Source organism: Schistocerca nitens, chromosome 9, assembly GCF_023898315.1.
Source record: "Schistocerca nitens isolate TAMUIC-IGC-003100 chromosome 9, iqSchNite1.1, whole genome shotgun sequence".
Classification (NCBI taxonomy): Eukaryota; Metazoa; Arthropoda; class Insecta; order Orthoptera; family Acrididae; genus Schistocerca; species Schistocerca nitens.
In genome coordinates, this window is record NC_064622.1 from 374,490,248 (window position 1) to 374,510,893 (window position 20,646).

The 20,646-nt window shown below is 43.8% G+C and overlaps 1 protein-coding gene across 1 annotated transcript in view; it reads right to left on the reverse strand.

Moving 5' to 3' along the window:
- LOC126202950 (putative zinc finger protein 66) overlaps positions 1-20,646 on the reverse strand; it is a 282,869-nt gene that overhangs the window by 102,918 nt on the left and 159,305 nt on the right. The window lies entirely within an intron of this gene.

Here is a 20,646-nt window from a genome sequence, read left to right on the forward strand (position 1 = left end):
AAAATACAGGGAGCGAAAGGCTATTTACAATTTGTACAGAAACCAGACGCCAGTTATAAGACTCGAGGGGCATGAAAGGTGTGTGTGTTGGGGCTTATGGGCACTCAACATCGAGGTCATCAGCGCCCAGGCATGAAAGGGAGGCAGTGGTTGGGAAGGGAGTGAGACAGGGTTGTAGCCTCTCCCCGATGTTATTGAATCTGTATATTGAGCAAGCAGTAAAGGAAACAGAAGAAAAATTCGGAGTAGGTATTAAAATCCATGGAGGAGAAATAAAAACTTTGAGATTCGCCGATGACATTGTAATTCTATCAGAGACAGCAAAGCACTTGGAAGAGCAGTTGAACGGAATGGACAGTGTCTTGAAAGGAGGATATAAGATGAACGTCAACAAAAGCAAAACGAGGATAATGGAATGTGGTCGAATTAAGTCAGGTGATGCTGAGGGAATTAGATTAGGAAATGAGACAAAGTAGTGAAGAAGTTTTGCTATTTGGGGAGCAAAATAACTGATGATGGTCGAAGTAGAGCAGATATAAAATGTAGACTGGCAAGCGTTTCTGAAGAAGCGAAATTTGTTAACATCGAGTATAGATTTAAGTATCAGTCGTTTCTGAAAGTATTTGTATGGAGTGTAGCCATGTATGGAAGTGAAACATGGACGATAAATAGTTTGGACAAGAAGAGAATAGAAGCTTTCGAAATGTGGTGCTACAGGAGAATGCTGAAGATTAGATGGGTAGATCACATAACTAATGATGAAGTATAGAATAGAATTGGGGAGAGAAGGAGTATGTGGCACAACTTGACAAAAAGAAGGGACCAGTTAGTAGGACATGTTCTGAGGCATCAAGGGATCACAAATTTAGCATTGGAGGGCAGCTTGGAGGGTAAAAATCGTAGAGGGAGACCAAGAGATGAATACACTAAGCAGATTCAGAAGGATGTGGGTTGCAGTAAGTCCTGGGAGATGAAGAAGCTTGCACAGGATAGGGTAGCATGGAGAGCTGCATCAAACCAGTCTCAGGACTGTAGACAACAATAACAACAACATCCACCTATACACTTTTCTGCTTCTTGGCATTACACAAGTATTTTTTAACACTATAAGAGCACTGTCATAATCATTTTAACCATGTATCATCTGATCTCCATTTTTTACTTGTCCTGTATCATCATGTGCTTCTCTGCACACAATGTATGATCTACAGGATAAATAAAATTATAATTAAAATTACAATTCCATCTTTGCTTCTTCGCTGTACAAATTGAATAGGTGGGACAAAAGACTACATCCCTGTCTTACCTCTTTTTAATCTGTGCATTTTGTTCTTGGTCATCCACTCTTATTCTTCCCTCTTGGCTCCTGTACATATTGTACATTACCAATCTCTCCCTATAGCGTACCCCTATTTTTCTCAGGATTTTGAACATCTTGCACCATTTTACATTTTCGAACCCTTTTTCCAGGTCGACAAATCCTATAAACGTGTCTTAATTTTTCTTTATTCTTGCTTTTGTTATCAACTGCACCATCAGATTTGCCTCTCTGGTGCCTTTACCTTTCCTTGAGCCAAAGTGATTGTCATCTAACACACCCTCAACTTTCTTTCCCATTCTTCTATATATTATTCTTATAAGCAAGTTGGATGCATGAGCTGTTAAGCTGATTGTGCAATAATTCTCACACTTGTCAGCTCATGCAGTCTTCAGAATTGTGTGGATGAGATTTATCTGAAAGTCAAATTGTATGTCCCCAGACTCATACATTCTACACATGAATGTGAATATTCGTTTTGCTGCCACTTCCCCAAATTATTTTAGAAATTCTGATGGAATGTTATCTATCCCTTCTGCCTTATGCGATTTTAAGTCCTCCAAATCTCTCTTAAATTCTGATTCTAATACTGGATCCCCTATTTCTTCTATATCGACTCCTGTTTCGCTTCTATCACATCAGACAAATCTTCCCCTTCACAGACACCTTTAATATACTCTTTACTCCTATCTGCTCTCTCCTCTGCATTTAACATTGATAGTGGAATTCCCATTGCAGTCTTAATGTTCCCCCCTTGCTTTTACTTTCATCAAAGGTTGTTTTGACTTTCCTATATGCTGAGTCAGTTCCTTCTGACAATCATTTCTTTTTCAATTTCTTCACATTTTTCACTCAGCCATTTCATCTTAGCTTCCCTGCATTTCCTATTTATTTCATTCCTCAGTGACTTGTATTCCTATATTCCGGAATTTCCCTGAACATTTTTGTACTTTGATCTTCCATCCATCAACTGAAGTATTTCTTCTGTTACCCACGGCTTCTTCGCAGTTACCTCCTTTGTACCTAAGTTTTTCTTTCTAACTTCTGTGATTGCCCTTTTTAGAGATGTCCATTCTTCTTCAACTGTACTGCCTACTGGGCTATTCTTAACTGCTGCATCTACAGCCTTAGAGAACTTCAAGCATATCTTGTCATTCCTTAGTATTTCTGCTTCCCACTTCTTTGCATATTGATTCTTCCTGACTAATCTCTTAAAATCCAGTTTCTCTTCATCACTACTACATTGTGACCTGAGTCTTTATCTGCTCCTGGGTACACCTTACAATCCAGCATCTGATTTTGGAATCTCTGTCAGACCATGATGTAATCTAACTGAAATCTTCCCATATAATCTGGCATTTTCCAAGCATACCTCCTCCTTTTGTGATTCTTGAACAGAATATTCGCTAGTACTAGCTGAAATGTATTACAGAACTCAAATAGTCTTTCTCCTCTCATTCCTTGTCCCAAGCCCATATTTTCATGTAACCTTTCCTTCTGCTCCTTCCACTACAATTGCATTTTAGTCCCTCATGACTATTAGATTTTTGTCTCCCTTTACATACCATTTTACCCTTTCAATATCCCCATATACTTTATCTCTTCATCTTCAGCTTGTGACATTGGCATTTAAACCTGAACTATCATTGTCAGTATTGGTTTGCTGTTGATTCTGATAAGAATAACCTTATCACTGAACTGTTCACAGTCACACACTCTCTGCCCTACCTTCCTATTCATACAAATCCTACTTCCGTCATACCATTTTCTGCTGCTGTTGATATTACACAATACTCATCTGACCAGAAACGCTTGTCTTCTTTCCATTTCACTTCACTGGCCCCCACTATATCTAGATTGAGCCTGTTTAGATTTTCTAGCTTTCATACTACGTTCAGACTTATGAGATTCCACACCCTGACTTGTAGTACATGATCCTCTTGCTGGTTATTCAATCTTTTTCTCATGGTCACCTCCCCTTTGGTAGTCCCTTTTTGGAGATCTGGATGGGGGACTATTCCAGAATCTTTTGCCAATACAGAGATCACCATGACACTTTTTCAATTATAGGCTGCATGTCCTGTGGATACATGTTATGTGTCCTTAATGCAGTGATTTCCATTACCTTCTGCATTCTCATGCAACTGATCATTGCTGATTCTTCTGCCTGTAGCGACAGTTTCCCATCCCAAGAACAAGAGAGTGCCTGAACCTCTGTCCGCTCCTCCACTCTCTCCCATAATGCCTTCTGCTCGCAGTCTGGCTTCAGCTGCCAGAGACTTTGGTCATGTGTGTGTGAGTTGTGTTTGCGTGAGTATTAGTGTGTGTGTATACACTCCTGGAAATTGAAATAAGAACACCGTGAATTCATTGTCCCAGGAAGGGGAAACTTTATTGACACATTCCTGGGGTCAGATACATCACATGATCGCACTGACAGAACCACAGGCACATAGACACAGGCAACAGAGCATGCACAATGTCGGCACTAGTACAGTGTATATCCACCTTTCGCAGCAATGCAGGCTGCTATTCTCCCATGGAGACGATCGTAGAGATGCTGGATGTAGTCCTGTGGAACGGCTTGCCATGCCATTTCCACCTGGCGCCTCAGTTGGACCAGCGTTCGTGCTGGACGTGCAGACCGCGTGAGACGACGCTTCATCCAGTCCCAAACATGCTCAATGGGGGACAGATCCGGAGATCTTGCTGACCAGGGTAGTTGACTTACACCTTCTAGAGCACGTTGGGTGGCACGGGATACATGCGGACGTGCATTGTCCTGTTGGAACAGCAAGTTCCCTTGCCGGTCTAGGAATGGTAGAACGATGGGTTCGATGACGGTTTGGATGTACCGTGCACTATTCAGTGTCCCCTCGACGATCACCAGTTGTGTACGGCCAGTGTAGGAGATCGCTCCCCACACCATGATGCCGGGTGTTGGCCCTGTGTGCCTCGGTCGTATGCAGTCCTGATTGTGGCGCTCACCTGCACGGCGCCAAACACGCATACGACCATCATTGGCACCAAGGCAGAAGCGACTCTCATCGCTGAAGACGACACGTCTCCATTCGTCCCTCCATTCACGCCTGTCGCGACACCACTGGAGGCGGGCTGCACGATGTTGGGGCGTGAGCGGAAGACGGCCTAACGGTGTGCGGGACCGTAGCCCAGCTTCATGGAGACGGTTGCGAATGGTCCTCGCCGATACCCCAGGAGCAACAGTGTCCCTAATTTGCTGGGAAGTGGCGGTGCGGTCCCCTACGGCACTGCGTAGGATCCTACGGTCTTGGCGTGCATCCGTGCGTCGCTGCGGTCCGGTCCCAGGTCGACGGGCACGTGCACCTTCCGCCGACCACTGGCGACAACATCGATGTACTGTGGAGACCTCACGCCCCACGTGTTGAGCAATTCGGCGGTACGTCCACCCGGCTTCCCGCATTCCCACTATACGCCCTCGCTCAAAGTCCGTCAACTGCACATACGGTTCACGTCCACGCTGTCGCGGCATGCTACCAGTGTTAAAGACTGCGATGGAGCTCCGTATGCCACGGCAAACTGGCTGACACTGACGGTGGCGGTGCACAAATGCTGCGCAGCTAGCGCCATTTGACGGCCAACACCGCGGTTCCTGGTGTGTCCGCTGTGCCGTGCGTGTGATCATTGCTTGTACAGCCTTCCATCCATCAACTGAAGTATTTCTTCTGTTACCCACGGCTTCTTCGCAGTTACCTCCTTTGTACCTAAGTTTTTCTTTCTAACTTCTGTGATTGCCCTTTTTAGAGATGTCCATTCTTCTTCAACTGTACTGCCTACTGGGCTATTCTTAACTGCTGCATCTACAGCCTTAGAGAACTTCAAGCATATCTTGTCATTCCTTAGTATTTCTGCTTCCCACTTCTTTGCATATTGATTCTTCCTGACTAATCTCTTAAAATCCAGTTTCTCTTCATCACTACTACATTGTGACCTGAGTCTTTATCTGCTCCTGGGTACACCTTACAATCCAGCATCTGATTTTGGAATCTCTGTCAGACCATGATGTAATCTAACTGAAATCTTCCCATATAATCTGGCATTTTCCAAGCATACCTCCTCCTTTTGTGATTCTTGAACAGAATATTCGCTAGTACTAGCTGAAATGTATTACAGAACTCAAATAGTCTTTCTCCTCTCATTCCTTGTCCCAAGCCCATATTTTCATGTAACCTTTCCTTCTGCTCCTTCCACTACAATTGCATTTTAGTCCCTCATGACTATTAGATTTTTGTCTCCCTTTACATACCATTTTACCCTTTCAATATCCCCATATACTTTATCTCTTCATCTTCAGCTTGTGACATTGGCATTTAAACCTGAACTATCATTGTCAGTATTGGTTTGCTGTTGATTCTGATAAGAATAACCTTATCACTGAACTGTTCACAGTCACACACTCTCTGCCCTACCTTCCTATTCATACAAATCCTACTTCCGTCATACCATTTTCTGCTGCTGTTGATATTACACAATACTCATCTGACCAGAAACGCTTGTCTTCTTTCCATTTCACTTCACTGGCCCCCACTATATCTAGATTGAGCCTGTTTAGATTTTCTAGCTTTCATACTACGTTCAGACTTATGAGATTCCACACCCTGACTTGTAGTACATGATCCTCTTGCTGGTTATTCAATCTTTTTCTCATGGTCACCTCCCCTTTGGTAGTCCCTTTTTGGAGATCTGGATGGGGGACTATTCCAGAATCTTTTGCCAATACAGAGATCACCATGACACTTTTTCAATTATAGGCTGCATGTCCTGTGGATACATGTTATGTGTCCTTAATGCAGTGATTTCCATTACCTTCTGCATTCTCATGCAACTGATCATTGCTGATTCTTCTGCCTGTAGCGACAGTTTCCCATCCCAAGAACAAGAGAGTGCCTGAACCTCTGTCCGCTCCTCCACTCTCTCCCATAATGCCTTCTGCTCGCAGTCTGGCTTCAGCTGCCAGAGACTTTGGTCATGTGTGTGTGAGTTGTGTTTGCGTGAGTATTAGTGTGTGTGTATACACTCCTGGAAATTGAAATAAGAACACCGTGAATTCATTGTCCCAGGAAGGGGAAACTTTATTGACACATTCCTGGGGTCAGATACATCACATGATCGCACTGACAGAACCACAGGCACATAGACACAGGCAACAGAGCATGCACAATGTCGGCACTAGTACAGTGTATATCCACCTTTCGCAGCAATGCAGGCTGCTATTCTCCCATGGAGACGATCGTAGAGATGCTGGATGTAGTCCTGTGGAACGGCTTGCCATGCCATTTCCACCTGGCGCCTCAGTTGGACCAGCGTTCGTGCTGGACGTGCAGACCGCGTGAGACGACGCTTCATCCAGTCCCAAACATGCTCAATGGGGGACAGATCCGGAGATCTTGCTGACCAGGGTAGTTGACTTACACCTTCTAGAGCACGTTGGGTGGCACGGGATACATGCGGACGTGCATTGTCCTGTTGGAACAGCAAGTTCCCTTGCCGGTCTAGGAATGGTAGAACGATGGGTTCGATGACGGTTTGGATGTACCGTGCACTATTCAGTGTCCCCTCGACGATCACCAGTTGTGTACGGCCAGTGTAGGAGATCGCTCCCCACACCATGATGCCGGGTGTTGGCCCTGTGTGCCTCGGTCGTATGCAGTCCTGATTGTGGCGCTCACCTGCACGGCGCCAAACACGCATACGACCATCATTGGCACCAAGGCAGAAGCGACTCTCATCGCTGAAGACGACACGTCTCCATTCGTCCCTCCATTCACGCCTGTCGCGACACCACTGGAGGCGGGCTGCACGATGTTGGGGCGTGAGCGGAAGACGGCCTAACGGTGTGCGGGACCGTAGCCCAGCTTCATGGAGACGGTTGCGAATGGTCCTCGCCGATACCCCAGGAGCAACAGTGTCCCTAATTTGCTGGGAAGTGGCGGTGCGGTCCCCTACGGCACTGCGTAGGATCCTACGGTCTTGGCGTGCATCCGTGCGTCGCTGCGGTCCGGTCCCAGGTCGACGGGCACGTGCACCTTCCGCCGACCACTGGCGACAACATCGATGTACTGTGGAGACCTCACGCCCCACGTGTTGAGCAATTCGGCGGTACGTCCACCCGGCTTCCCGCATTCCCACTATACGCCCTCGCTCAAAGTCCGTCAACTGCACATACGGTTCACGTCCACGCTGTCGCGGCATGCTACCAGTGTTAAAGACTGCGATGGAGCTCCGTATGCCACGGCAAACTGGCTGACACTGACGGTGGCGGTGCACAAATGCTGCGCAGCTAGCGCCATTTGACGGCCAACACCGCGGTTCCTGGTGTGTCCGCTGTGCCGTGCGTGTGATCATTGCTTGTACAGCCCTCTCGCAGTGTCCGGAGCAAGTATGGTGGGTCTGACACACCGGTATCAATGTGTTCTTTCTTCCATTTCCAGGAGTGTATGTCGTCTAATTTTGACAAAGGCCTTGTTGGCTGGAAGCTGTGTTACAGTCTTTTTGTTGTTTGTGCATGTCTGCAACTCAGCATCTCTGCTGTATGGTGAGTAGCAACTGTCCTTTTCATTATATTGTTATGCCCATCTTGAATTTTCCATAGTTTAATGAACTAATATTAGTGTCCATGGTGTTGAGCAAAAGCTGAAATCATTAAAATTGAACAAAGCTCCAGGCCCCCAATGGAATCCCTGTCAGATTCTATACTGAATTTGCAGCTGAGTTAGCCTCTCTTGTAACTATAATCTATCATACATACCTCAAACAAAAAACCATGCCCAGTTCTTGGAAAAAGGTGCAGATCACACTCGTCTACATGAAGGGCAGTAGAAGCGATCCACAAAACTATTGTCCAATATCCTTGACACTGATTTGTTGTAGAATCTTAGAATTGTTGTGAGCTCAAATATAATGAGGTACCTCAAACACGATGACCTCCTCAGTGCTAACCAGCATGGATTTCGAAAATGCCGATAATGTGAAACCCAACACGCAGTTTTCTCACATTACATAGCGAAAGCTTTGGATCAAGGCAACCAGGTAGACACAGTATTTCTTGATTTCTGAAAAGCATTTGACTCAGTACTACACCTATGCTTATTCTCAAAAGTACAGTCATATGGTGTATCAAGTGAAATTTGTGACTTCCACATCATCAGATGTAGAAGTAACTTCAGGTGTGCTGCAGGGAAGTGTGTTGGGACCCTTACTGTTCATGTTGTATGTTAATGACCTTGCAGACAATATTAATAGTAACATCAGGGTTTTTGCAGATGATACAGTTATCTATAATGAAGTACTATATGAAAGAAGCTGCATAAATATTCAGTCAGATTTTGATGACATTTCAACCTTGTGCAGAGACTGGTAACTTGCTCTAGATGTTCAGAAATATAAAATTTTGCAATTCACAAAACGAAAAAATGTAGTATCTTATGCCCATAATATCAATGGGTCACTTTTGGAATCAGCCAACTAATACAAATACCTTGGTTTAATACTTCGTAGGGACATGAAATGCAATGATCAGATAGTTTCAGTCATGGTTAAATCGGGTGGTAGACTGCAGTTTATTGGTAGACTAATGCGGAAGTGCAGTCAGTCTACGAAGGATAAGAAGAGATGAAGAGGTTTTCACAGAATAAAGTAGTATGGAGAGCTATATCAAACTAATCTTTGGGCCGAAGACCACAAAAACAACAACAACGACAACAAAGACAACAACAACAATATCAGTGAGTGGGGCGTGAAGTGCACACAACCTCCAAGATGATGCACCTGGGCAGTACTCTATTGATTCAAAGCAGCAAAAAGTCTACACACATGGCAACCAAATCAAATGTAATCATGACCATAAGAAATGGAATTATCCACAGCACAACAAAGATAGTTCTTGTAAGATCTCACTGATAAAGGAAACAGGACCACAAATCTGAAACTGCAACTCAACATTGAAGGCCTAATCCAAGACAAAGGAAAAAGACTGAACAGAATTGCTAAAGAAACCAAGACTGACACTATTACACCCCAGGAAACTCATATATTTCACGAAGAACAGTCCTCTGTGGAAAACGTACTGGCTATAAAATTGTTGGAAGCATAGCCTCAAAAACTCGCAGCTACATAGCGTATATTTGCAACAATATTAAACAACTATGAAATCTTCACGGGTTATCAGCCTAGTGGCGTCGACTTCTAGTCATAACATTTCAATGGATTGTGTATCCATCATCTTCAGGCGAAGTGTTGGGATGCTGTCTGTTGCACGCCTTTGTAGCCTCTGGACTGCTATCAGATTCTGGCCGCTGACCAATCACGTGCCAGCGGAATCGCACCAGGCACTTGGTGCCACCAGTGGTGGGGAGGATGTGTGTGCGGGCATCGATTCCCAGTGTATGTTCATATCAGTGCCAGCTGCAATCCCCTTTGGAACGAGCGTTCTTGCCAAATTTCTTTTAATTGCAGGATCCCAGGCTGTACTGAGATGGTAACCACCATCTCGATTAACTAAATTTTCATGCAGGCAAATCTCTACCGCTTCTTTTATCATTGAATCCCAAAATCCACCAGTGCTGCAAAACTTCTTTGTTCCTTCAAATTCGAAGGTATGCTTTTCGTTGATGCTGTGTTCTGCCACCACAGACTTGTCAACTTGTCCAGGATGCACGTGTTCTTATGGTTCCGTATGTCGCTGTGTAATGCAATGTTACGTCTGCCCTATGTATTGCATTCCACATTCACATCCAATTCTATAAACACCCGGTGTCATTAGTCCTAGTGGGTCTTTGGTCGATCCAAGAATATCCTTGATTTTCTTTGCTGCGTAAAAGACGGTCTTCACTTGGTGCTTCTTAAGGATTCTTGCAATCTTCACCGTTGGTGGTCCTGCATACAGCAGGAACACACAACCTCTTGTGTCGTCCTCTTCTGCTCTCTCTCCTCCTCTCTTCTTATTGTTCCTCAAAGCTCTTCCTATTAGTTTCTCGCTGTAGCCAGGTTTCCTTTAGATGTTGTAATTCACTCAGTAAGCGCTTCTTGTCACAAATGGACCTCGCCCTGTGTACCAAGGTGTTAAGTACAGAGCTGCATTGTTGACATATAGGTCCGTATGTGTCTCCTTCCTATATATCGAATGTCCCAGCATGCCTCCTGCGTTTCTAGTAATCAGGATGTCCAGGAAGGGTAGGCTTCCGTTTGTCTCTATCTCTATGGTAAACTTAATGTTTTCATGTGTACCATTGAGGAGCTGCAGGAACGCAAGTAGTTTATCTTTACCATGTGGCCATACCACAATGCTGTCATCCACAGATCTGTAAAATGCTTTTGGTTTCAGTGGAGCCATGTTCAATGCTACCTCCTCAAAGTATTCCATGTATAAGTTAGCCATGCTTGGTGCTAACTCCATCTATTTGCTCATAGAATTTCCCACCACATTTGAAGTAGGTAGTGGTTAGTGCATGCAGAAAGAGTTTGACTATGTCATCATCAAAGTGTCCCTCAAGCAGTGCTAGAGAATCATCCAGTGGCACCCGTGTGAATAATGATGTCACATCGAAGCAGACTAACAGATCTTCTTCATCCAAGTGCATTTATTGCAGTACTTTGACGAATTCTGCCGAGTTTTTCACATGGTGGGGACAGTTCCCTACAAGTGGTTTTAACAGCTGCGCCAGATGTTTGGCAATGCCATATGTTGGCACGTTTCTAGTGTTTAAAATCAGATGTAATGGGACCTCCTCCTTGTGAATTTTTGGTAGGCCGTACAGGCATGGTGGTGCAGGTGGCCTCAGGTACAGTTTTCTGACAGTGTTCTTTTCTAGTCCTGAGTTATTGAGCCATTCAATGGTTTTGTGTGTCACTGATGCAATCACATCCTTTCCCACTTGTTTGTAAGCAGTTTCTTGCAGAAGATTAGTGGCAGAATATTGCCACCTTGGAAAAACTACAATTACATTATATATCACAAGTCTTGGTTTTGGCTCCACTTTTATTTAACTTGTACTGCGGAACTTTGAAACAATACTGTACCACATTTCGCTTGACAGTCCAAAAACAAAATTCACAAAAAATGGAATGCTCACACAGGCTCAGTCATAGGTAAGGCATGGGGCAGACTTTGATTCATGAGAAGGATACTGAGAAAATGCTGTTTTATTCATTCATTCATCATGTTCCATAGATCTGATAAGAAACAGAACTAACAGGGATATTGAGCAAAACTGGGTATGCATTAACATAAGACAAATAAAGAAATTTAATCTTTACACAGTGTACTAACAGTAAACTATCACCGTACAACTTAGTGCCATTCATACTTATGCCATCTAAATGCAATCAAATAAATAATTGTGAAAAGGAAAATTACCACTCATCATATAGCATACCTGCCAAGTTGAAGATAGGCACAACAAAAAGATTGTCACAAATATAGCTTTCGGCCTGTAAGGTCTTCATCAAAATTAGACGACAAACAAGCAAGTACACACTCACACAAATGCAATCCACACACACGTAACTGCAGTCTCAGGCAACTGAGGCCACACTGATTTAGTCAAATAAATTAGTAATAGAGCTCAGTTATTATGAAGAAAGTTGCTGTTTGTCTGTTATTAGTGATTTAATACTCACTGACTAGAATAGTACGTTTCAAAGAAATTGTTTTTTTAAAATACATGAATAATGAGAACTATGTACAGTATCTTACTACTTGTCATTCAACTTTATAACCAGCATTGCTACTTGCTGTCTGAGTAAAAGAGCTCATCAATTCTTGAACCTAGATTTTCAGACAATTTGTAGAAAGAGTGACTAATGAAGTATGCTTTTAATTTTCTTTTGAACTGGTTGGAATTCCCAATTCTTTGGTATATTTTGAATGGCTGCTTGTTAAATATGTTACCACAAGAATACATAACTCCATTCTGAACTGTACACAAGAAGGTAAAATCTACCTGAAAATTATTTTTGTGTCTTGTATTGTGAATATGTACAAGTTGGTTATAATTTTAATTTTCACAACTTATGAAAAATTATTGATTGTAGAGCAATGAAACTTTGCGGAAATTTTTGAAATAATGAATAAATCATTGAAATCAACCTACAAACCTTGCCACACTGACCCCATTCCAGTTATCCAGCTGGATTTCCAGTCATTACTCAAATCCTTAGGCCCATCCCAGAACCTCTCCCCAGAGTCCATCTCTCTACTTACCCCTTCCACTCCCCGCACTCCTACCTTCTACATGCTTCCTAAAGTCCATAAACCAACCACCCAGGATAACCCATTGTGGCTGGTTACTGTGCCCCCACTGAGAGAATCTCTGCTTTTGTAGACCAACACCTTCAACCTATTACCCAGAACCTACCCTCCTATATAAAAGATACCAACCATTTCCTCCATCGACTCTCCACAGTTCCTGCCCCTTTACCACACAGTGCTCTGCTCGTCACTATTGATGCCACCTCCCTGTACACTAACATTCCTAATGCCCATAGCCTTACTGCTATTGAACAGTACCTTTCCAGACATCCTATGGATTCCATACCAGCAATCTCCTTCCTAGTCACCATGACCAACTATATCCTCACCCACAATTACTTCTCCTTTGAAGGCATTACCTACAAACAAATCCAGGAAACAGCTATGGGCACCTGAATGGCACCATCCTATGTCAACCTATTCATGGACCATCTAGAGGAATCCTTCCTAAAAACCCAGGATCTTAAACCCCTCACCTGGTTCAGATTCATTGATGACATCTTTGCTATCTGGATTGAAGGTGAGGACACCCTATCCACATTCCTCCAGAACCTCAACAACTTCTCCCCCATCTGCTTCACCTGGTCCTACTTAACCCAACAAGCCAACCTTCCTAGATGTTGACCTCCACCTCAGAGATAGCTACATCAGTACCTCCGTCCATATCAAACTTACTAACCACCAGCAATACCTCCACTTCGACAGATGCCACCCATTCCACACCAAGAAGTCCCTTCCATACAGCCTGGCCACCCATGGTCGTCACATCTGCAGTAATGGCCAGTCCCTCTCAAAATATACCGAGGGTCTTACTGAAGCCTTCACTGACCATAATTATCCTCCCAACCTTGTACAAAAACAAATCTCCCGTGCTTTATCTTCCCAGTCTCCCACCATCTCCCAAAGTCCCACAGTTTGGCCACAGAGGAGCATTCCCCTTGTAACTCAGTACCATCTGAGACGAGCAACTGAATTACATTCTCTGCCAGGGCTCTGATTACCTCTCTCCATGCCCTGAAATGAGAAATGTCCTGCCCACTATCCTTCCCACCCCTCCTACAGTGGTATTCCACCGTCCACCGAACCTACGCAATATACTCATCCATCCCTGCACAACCCCAGCTCCCAATCCCTTACCTCATGGCTCACACCCCTGTAGTAGACCTAGGTGCAAGACCTGTCCCATACGTCCTCCTACCAGCACCTACTCCAGTCCGGTCACTAATATCACCTATCCCATCAAAGGCAGGGCTACCTGTGAAACCAGTCATCTGACTGCAACCACTGTGCTGCATTCTATGTAGGCATGGCAACCAACAAGCTGTCTGTCTGCATGAATGGCCACCGACAAACTGTGGCCAAGAAACAAGTGGACTACCCTGTTGCTGAATACGCTGTCGAACATGATACCCCTCATCTCAATGACTGCTTCACAGCCTGTGCCATATGGATCCTTCCCACCAACACCAGCTTTTCTGAATTGCGAAGGTGGGAACTTTTCCCTGCAATACGTCCTACATTCCTGTAACCCTCCTGTCCTCACCCATCCAGCCCCATCCCTGTTCCCATTCGAGCACTACACAGCCGTCATTTCACTGTCACACCCAGTCTTTTAATTTCTTTTCCTATTTATTTCTCTCCTTTCCCCTTTCCACTACTTACCCCCCCTCCCCCCCTCCACCTTCTCTCCTGCCCTCCATCTAAACTGCAGCACTTCACTGTCCGCCACCCCCACCATACTATCCCTCCCCCTCCCTGCCCCAGCCACCTCCTTACCCCCACCCAGTTGCCACTCCAATCATGCACTGGTGCTGCTGCTTGCAATGTGGTTTGTTGTCTGAGACTGCAGACGTGTGTGCAAGTTGCGTTTGTGTGTGTGTGTGTGTGCCTATTGCTAACAAAGGCCTTAATGGCCAAAAGCTATAATAGTGTGAATCTTTTTGTTGTGCCCTATCGCAACTCAGCATCTCTGCTATATGGTGTGTAGCAACTGTCCTCTCTAATAGTGTTACATTCCATCCTGGATTTTCCATTGTTACATTTTAGTTTCCACATGATAGCAGTCAAATCTGATGATTTTGGTGTATAAACAGTTTGGAACGATCATCCAACAATTTGGTTTGCTCCTGGGAGAGGCCAACAGCTAATTGCACCACAAATTGTTGAGAAAGACACTGTGGCCATAGCTGAGAATGCTCGATGCAATGTGTGATCGTTGAGCAATGCACGAGCTGTGTCATGGCAATTGAACAATCCATGATCCAACAATTGAAAATTGCTGTGAATAGGTTTGGGATTGTATCCCTATAGAATTCACACTACTCACCAGCTTTTGCCATGTGACACAGACATTCAAGTAGACTTTGTTCATATGTTTCTTGCAGGGGTTGAAGTTGACATGTAGCTTTGGAATATTTTGTGGGCTGATTAAGCACACTTAACACTCATTGGGGCAGTGAATATTCACAATTGTCACATTTGGGGATCATCACATCTAATGAAGTTCCTCTGCATAGTGAATGCATCACTGTGTTATATGGCTTCATGATCAGTTCATGACTAGTTCAGTTTTCATTGAGGAACTCAGACCTCAATGTCCAAGGACATTCAGCATGAACAACACGTATCACAGTGATTTGCTCCACCAACATGTAATCTCTGCTTTCTAGGAGATGGGTGTATGGGACTCAACTGTATTAATATACGACAGAGCTCCATCTTGCACTGCTTGTGAGATCACATGATTACTCCATAACACATTTGGAGAAAACTGAATCATTAGCTGATCATTCCAAATAGTTTAACCACCAACATCACCAAATTTGAACCCTCTCATGGGGAAATTAGAGCATGTTTCTTACAATGGTATATTCACTACTTCTCTTCCATATGTCCTTACAAATGTTTCCCCAAAGTTTCATTGCCCAGCATTACTCACTCCCTCAAGTAGCGAAAGTTGAATTATAACCACCCTGTACATCACAGTTCAGCTGAAACTTATGTTCATTATCAGCAATAAAAAACCATTAAGGAGTAAATGTATTGGGATGTGAGTTTAAGAAGGCTTCTGCAAGATATACTTTACACAATATTCATACTGCTTGCTTCTTCTGAATAAACACTGCCCAGAAGGTAATTCCATAAGACAACTAGGAATGAAAATATTCAAAAGAACCCAACACACTTTTCTTTAGGTAAACACAATGAGAGGTACATCTAAGATCATAACGCACTGAATTGAGCTTCTTGCCTAGTTTATCCGTGTGCTGACTCCATTTTAATTGTTATCCAGTGGGACACCAAGCAACTTCACACTCTGTGCTTCATGCAGTGTATAACCATTAATGTGTGCTGAAAAGTCATTATTACTTGTCTGAAATTGCTTAATATGAGTCACTGTAAAGTTAAGACCTAGGCTGCTAGCTGTGAACCACTTATAGACCTGGTCAAGTAGTATCTTAGTAGTGTCTGCTATGGTTGAATTTGAGCCATTGAATAGTGCAAATTACAGGTGTCAGACTGACCTTTAAAGTCATTGCAAGATCATTTATATACATTAGAAACAAGAGAAGGCCTGTTACTGATCCTTGTGTCACTCCACATATTGTGTTTCCACATTCTGAAGTCATTTTCATGCCTGTTAATGAGGCTGGCTGTATTCTATTAAGAAGGTAAGATCCCATCCCTGCAATAGGGATGCCATAATACTCTAGTTTGATGAGTAAAATTTTGTGATCCACACCATCGAAGCTTTTACAAGGTCATAGAATGCACGAACAAGATATCTTTTGTAGCTCTGCTAGCACTGTGTCTGATTTGGGTAATAAAACACATTGTTCATGAGCTGTAATGACTGTCAAAATTACTGATTCACATACATAAAATAAATATTTATACACATTATATGGACAGATACAACTTAAACACTTGGCGTCTCAGATAACACTGCCCTAGGTCCAGAGATACTGTTTTTGTAGTGATATTCTTGGGGATGGAAGTCCATAGATCTTGTGTCCCCACAGGGCTTCCAAAGGCATGGCAAAGTTGTGGTGCAGTGTGGTGCGGGACATCTCTGGAGATGTTGTCTAGCTCATACTTGTCTAGATGTCTTGGTTGGCGCAGCAGTCTGCCTGTTTGTGATGTCGGTACTGTCTCAGTAGGTGTTTGTATGTTATCCTGTGGTGGGAGTGTAGGCTGATCCTGTGTCTGATTTTTCATGTTGTGGTCTAGGGCTGACAAATGTAGGATGCTGTCCCTGGATAGTGTAGGTAACAGTGCAGCTATATCAACTGACTGTGGTTTTGGTGGGGGAGTGGTGCAATGAAATGATCATGACACCATGCTGTTTCCAACCTGTTGGTTTCCATATGTGGCAGATACCACAATCATGTCATGTAGAGACATTGTGATATCTTCTGGAAGGAAGTGCTTGACATTGAATGTGAAGGAAAGGGGGGTTGTGTCGTGGTGTGAGATCAAAGGGGCGGTATTGTTCCCCAGCGTCTCCACCAAAGTCCACGCTGGGTTCAGTCTATTGACAGACACAGTAGTGGGCTTGACAGCTAGCATGATCTCAAATGTGTTTGGTCCCTGTGTTAGTATTTTATACAGTCCACTGAATGCTGGGTGCAGCACTGGTTTGATGGCATCTGAATGCAGCATTACGTGAGTGCAAGTCTGTAGATTTTTGTACACAAATACAGTGGGTGTTGTGTGGTGCGATGGCAATGGGACTCTGATACTGCATATCTGATGTCTGACTCATTGTACAAGGTCTGGGTGGTCCCGTTGCCTTTGCCTTTGTCCAGTGTCTGTGTGACAAATTCCGCAGGGAGGCTAGTCACATTGCCATAGAGAATCTTTCCTAGCAAGGCACTGAGATCTTTGTGGGCTGTTCTGATACCAAGCAGCAACCAGGGTAGGGCCTCTGACCATTCATTGTAGTTTTCAGTGTGTGGTACCACCATTCCACTAGGCCATTTTACTGTGGATGGTAGGCTGTGGTATGGAATCAATGGCAGCCGCAGAGGTGGCTCAGTTCCATAAACAGGGTCAATTCGAATTGCATGCCCTGATTGGTTGCTAGCAACTCAGGGCAGCCAAATCTTGCTATCCGTCAGTCAATGAACGATCTTGCCACTGTGTCTGCTGACATGTCCCTGATCAGAGTGGTCCCAACCACACAGTCGTTTGGTCGATAACAGATAGGACATAATGGAATCCATTAGATTCAGGTAGTGGTTCCACTATTGCTGGATCTTCCCTCTGTTCAACAGCAACACCATTTAATACAGCAATGACTGAGATTTCACCTTTACTGCATTTTTCACTCAAAGGATTCCTTGAAAGGCACACAACATCTTTGTGTTCTTGTCCACTTTTGTATACTACTTTGATGCCATACTCCTGAAGCCTCAATTCTCAGTTCACCAACTGGCCTGATGTGTCCTTCAGGCTAGCCAACCAACATAGAGAAGGGTGATCCATCACAATGGGGAACAGGCTGCCATTCCAAGAAAACTTCTCATATCACAAATATGCTATCCCAAACAACTGCAAGGGGCTCTTTCTCAGTTGTAGAGTTGTTTACTCCAGACCTGGAGAGACTGAAATCGTAAGTTATTATTTTCTCAGCATCTTAATGAATTTGCACAACTGCACCTATCCCGTAACTGGTAGTGTTGGTACGAAGTCATATCTCAGCATTCTTGTCACACAATGCTAGAATTGAAGATGGTGCTAGCACCTCCTCAAGAAGAAGGAACGATCATTTTTGCACCTCATTCCAGGAAAATTTGGCATCTCCCTGGAGTCATCTTGCAGGGACTGTGTTTGGTACAGAATTTCTTTGTGAATCATGGGCAGTATCACCATATTCCAGGAAACTTCTCACATCATAAATATACTGAGGAGTTGGAAAATCTGTAGCTACTCTTATTTTCTGTGTATATCAACATTCACTAAATGTTTAAGAATTTAATTTTCTGGGCAGCAAAGAAACAACGAAACTTTTTTTTTTTTTTTTAAAGATGAAGGCTTGCAGTTTCAACATACTTCAACACAGTTGCTATGCAGCTTAGTTTCTCTTCAAATACATTCAAAAATGATATTGGCATTCAGTCAGAAAAGACACATTGTCCATTTAAGAAGTTGAAGCAGATTGTCTACCACACATTCTAAGGTGTCTGAAGCATTACACAGTCGAAACAGCGTAACTTAAAACCCACAGAGGTATTCAGGAGTTATGAAGGCAGTCTTTTTCCAGCGAGCCTCATCAACCAAGATTTGCAAGAAGCCTCTCTACATGTTCATAGCTGAGAAATAGTTTGCTCTTTTAAGCAGTCCATGGTATCATCAGTGCACAGCAATGGATAGATATCTTTCTTCATGATTTTCAACAATGTAGGAAAATACAGATTGCTACTTACTGTAAAAACCGCCTGTCAGGTTGCAGACAAACATGGCTAAAAGACACTCACATATAGCTTTCGGCTACAGCCAGCCTTCATCAGTAAAGACACACACACACACACACACACACACAAGCACACCTCATGCACACACAACTGCCAACTCCAGAATCTCAGACTGGAATGCAGCATCACATGAGATGTAAGCAGCACTGTGGTGGGGGTGGGGAGGTGGAAGGGGAAGGGGAAGGGAAAGTGGAAGTGGAAGGAATAGTAGCATATGGGTGGGGAGAGGGACGAACGCTGTCTAGTGGAGTGTGCAGGAACTAGTCTGCCAACAGTCACAGCATCATAAGGTCGTGGGGCAGGGAGGTGGGTAAAAAAGGAAGAAAAAGGAGAGGAGTGGGGAAGACAGGCTGATACATTGGCAGAGGGCTGCAAATAAACAGGGTGGGAGATGAGAATGGGGAAGAGATGATAGGACAGACAGGGTAGAAACAGTTGGGTGGAGGTCGTGGGTGGACAGGGTAACCGGAGGTTGACACTGGGATAATTATGGGAGCAGAGATTGTTTTGTAAAGATAACTCCCACACATGCAATTCAGAAAAGCTGGTGGTGGAGGGAAGGATCCAGATGGCTCGGGTAGTGAAGCATCCATGATATCAAGCGTTTTATGTTCAGCTGGATGTTGTGCCACCGGGTGGTTTTGCTTTGCTCCTGGCCACATTTTGCTGTTGGCTGTTCATTCTGGTGGACAGCTGGTTGGTAGTCATACCAGTGCAATGATTTCAGCAGAGCTGGTAAATGATATGGCTGCTTTCACAGGTGGCCCAGACCCTGATGGGGTAGGATAAACCTGTGACAGGACTGGAACAGAAAGTGCTGGGTGGATGGATTGGGCAGGTTTTGCACCTGAGTCTTCCATAGGGAGATGATTCTTGCGGCAAGGGGTTGGTATTGGAAATGACATAGAGATGAAGTAGGATGTCGTGGAGGTTGGGTGGGTGGCAGAACACCATTTTGGGATGGGTGGGAATTATTTTGGGCAGTATGTCCCTAATTTCAGGGAAAATTAAAAATCTTAAAATAGTTTTATAAAATTATTCTGTCAGTGGGCCTCATGATTGTTTGCATTTTTGATTTATTGTCACACATATATTCACTGGAAGATGTGGCTCCCATTGCTATGAAACCAGTAATGAATCTAAAAGTACAGGACTAAATACATCTAAAGAAGTTTATTAACACCCAATAACAGTCTAATTACTTTAAGGACAAACACTGTAAAATTTAAAAATGTCATAAATCTGCTGACAAATGGTAAAAAGGTAGCCCATAAAAGATACAAAGAAGATGCAGCCAATAAATAAAACACAGTGTAGTAAGTTACCACCCAAGACAATCCTTTGAGTCACACCCATGAGACTCAGCTCAATTTGCAGGAACAGAAACACCTGGCCAGCCACCAGATCACAATTTCATATGGTGTGCTACACATCAGCTGAAATTAAAAGAACAGTCTCTGGATTCTGAAACTAAATGCCTGGATTGTTACTGCCAGCTACCTAACTGCATTATTAAAGATGCAAACAATATACACTGCCAGACAAACTGAAGCAGCCAGAAGATA